The following is a 3,074-nucleotide window of genomic DNA, read 5'->3' as shown; positions in this document are numbered from 1 at the left end:
TGTATGCTAGAATAACTGGGTCCAAACGCATGTTACTATAACTGTAGGGCACTTATGGGCTTTTCAGGGTGTACTGAAGACAGGAAATTGCACTTGCGTGATGTAACGTTAAACATTAAACTTCCATTTTCTCTTAAACGTGAACTCTCAGGGGCGGTGTCCCCAGTAGAGATATGAAGCCAGGTTGGAGAGAAAGAGGAGGAGGAGAAGGAGGAGGAGGAGGAGGAGGAGGAGGAGGAGAGAAGGGATGACTGCTGAGAAAGAGGATGAGAGAGGAGGAGAGAATTGCTGACCTTACAGCGTTGATACAGTGTCGTTGATACAGTGTACAGTATACACTGGGAAGGGAAAAGAATTATGCACAGAGGTGTGGCGCGCACACACACACACACACAACTGGGGTAAGGTTCACATGACACTGTTGTGTGACAGTTCACATCATAGCAACAGAACGCATTCTAGATGCAAGCTTTAACACACACACACACACACACACACACACACACACATACACACATACACACACACACACAACTTGATCCTATGGTTGCTGACACCTACATACATATGCACATTTAAGGATGGAGACACACACACACACAGTTTATGTGTGTGGTGTGTGTGTACCGTATGTGTGTGGGTTAATTTAAGGGCTAACACTATGTATGTGTTTGTGTGCGTGTGTGTGTGTGTGTGTGTGTGTGTGTGTGTGTGTGTGTGTGTGTGTGTGTGGATTTAAGGGCTAACTGTGTGAGTGTGTTTGTGTGGGGGGGGGTTGATTTAAGGGCTAACTGTGTGTGTGTGTGTGTGTGTGTGTGTGTGTGTGTGTGTGTGTGTGTGTGTGTGTAGGGGGGGGGTTGATTTAAGGGCTAACTGTGTGTGTATACACAGCTCTGTCATTCCTAGGTCTTCTCCTTCACCAACGGAGCGACTGATTGGTGCATATTTCTCCATTCACTTTCATAGCTCTTTTCATCCCTCTCTTCCTTTTCCTATCTTTCTCTCTGTCAGTGTGTGTGTGTGTGTGTGTGTGTGTGTGTGTGTGTGTGTGTGTGTGTGTGTGTGTGTGTGTGTGTGTGTGTGCAGGCAGAGAGAGGAATGAGAGAGTAGGACGGAGGGAGTGGGTGTGTAACTAGGTGACAGTGCACTCGTTGACACTTCAGTTATTATCGTTACACACACACACACACACTCTCACACACACACACTCTCACACACAGATTGGTATTACGGGTATGAAGGAGAGTATTGTTTTGTATTACAATCTTCCATAGTGAGGAGCCTCCCTCAGAGGCTACTAACAGCCTCCACACAGCCACAACAGAGACACAATTGACAGAGCCACAGCATCCAGTGTGTGTGTGTGTGTGTGTGTGTGTGTGTGTGTGTGTGTGTGTGTGTGTGTGTGTGTGTGTGTGTGTGTGTGTGTCATGCATTACAATGAGCCCGTCCTCCGATTTCTACCTCCACCAGCCTCCCCTGAGTGGAAGATATTCAAGAGTTGAAATTGGGGAAAGGGGCTGAAATGTAAATTGCAGCCTTGGCAACAGATGACTTTCTGGGTAGTGGTGAAACGGGTTTTGAGTTTGACCTTAACAAAAATGTTTGCAAACATTAACCTGGATACCGCACTGTTAAACAGATACACTATGTGGCAGATCAGGTTTGTCTTGAATCCCGAGTGCTGAATGAAAGAAAGTAAATAGAAAGAAAGAAGAGAGAGAGAGAGAGAGAGAGAGAAAGAAAGAGAGAAAGTGAGAGAGTGAGTGTGTGTGTGTGTGTGTGTGTGTGTGTGTGTGTGTGTGTGTGTGTGTGTGTGTGTGTGTGTGTAAGGGTGTGTGCACATGAGCGCGAAGTTATACAAACCACATTCACAGTGCGCAGACTCCTAGCGGCGGGAAACTACTGCTGCGCACGCTGACAGTTATTTACACTTACATACTTGCCAACAGGCTTCAGAGTCTATAAAACAAAGTATGCTACAAAACAGAACTTTAGGCTACTTACGAGAATGTATAGTAGCTTATTCATTTTCCACTTCACCCTCTCCACTTGTGGTGACGACTATCTGAATTAGAGAACTGTAGTCAACGTTTTAGTCTCACTAAATCACTCACCATGAGATTATCAACGCGTTAATATCAAAGGCCACTGTTGCGAACCTAGTGTTAAAATAGAGCCTGCCTGGGCAGGTGAACCTTGTCATTTACCAGTGTATAGCACATACATATTCAAGCATAGGATAGCTGTGAACTAACAAGCCTGACTAATCTATTTGTTTAACAAAGGTAAAGCAAACGTATAGCAACTTGTTGCAGGACGTCCCTAAATATCATTTGGCAGGAGTCAACTCCAGTGACGAATACTATGCATTCATAGTTGCCATATAATCATGACAATGAGATATATTCGCCATAGTCATCCACCTTTACCTTCTCCAAGGCGTCAAAAGTTTTCTTATCTGTCATTGAAACATATGGGTTTACAGTAGGCATACACTAAAGACACATTAGACAAATGCGTCATACATTTATTTGTGTATCTTTTGTACAGTTGTCTGTTTTCACCCGAAGTAACCGCAAACCTTTAAGAGGGTGTCTAGTGTCTAGTATCCATCGCTGTCAAGTCGCAGCAACCCACGTTCAATAGAAAAAGCAACACCCTTGAAAGCATTAACAATGAAGTATTGTTTCATAGAAATACACTGTTTTCCTTTTGATTTCACTATATATACGCTAATATTCGTCTGAAACTGCTACACCGCGATGTCAACAACAATGATGTAGTTACAAATCGAGCGCACGGTGGTCCATTCACATTTTGCATCCATCGCCACACGAAAGCCGACGCGCGTCACACAGCGGCAAAGAGGAGTGCGTTATTGACCCAAAACGTCCAAGCGCACAAAATAACTGCGGCCAAACCTAACAAGAAAAACACAGCCTAATACGTAACATATTAGACAAATACCTGATTTTGGCCTTTAGATTTCTTGCAGACAACGTTGAGTGAAGAGGGAATTTTTCAGACCGTCAATCGTTTCAGTTCCTTCCCTCCTAGCTTCCACCACTCCC

At 44.3% G+C, this 3,074-nt stretch overlaps 1 protein-coding gene across 1 annotated transcript in view; it reads right to left on the bottom strand.

Annotated features, from left to right (window-relative positions):
* The window catches only part of cpt1a2b (carnitine palmitoyltransferase 1A2b), a 24,118-nt gene extending 21,044 nt beyond the window's left edge, over positions 1 to 3,074 (bottom strand). The window contains exon 1 of the mRNA XM_083677189.1: positions 2,971 to 3,074. The gene's annotated coding sequence lies outside the window, so the exon portion shown is untranslated. The remainder of the gene's footprint in view (positions 1 to 2,970) is intronic.

Source organism: Argentina silus, assembly GCF_951799395.1.
Source record: "Argentina silus genome assembly, chromosome: 9".
Lineage (NCBI taxonomy): Eukaryota > Metazoa > Chordata > Actinopteri > Argentiniformes > Argentinidae > Argentina > Argentina silus.
The sequence above is the reverse complement of the archived record's forward strand: the minus strand, read 5'-3'. Positions and strand labels throughout refer to the sequence as shown.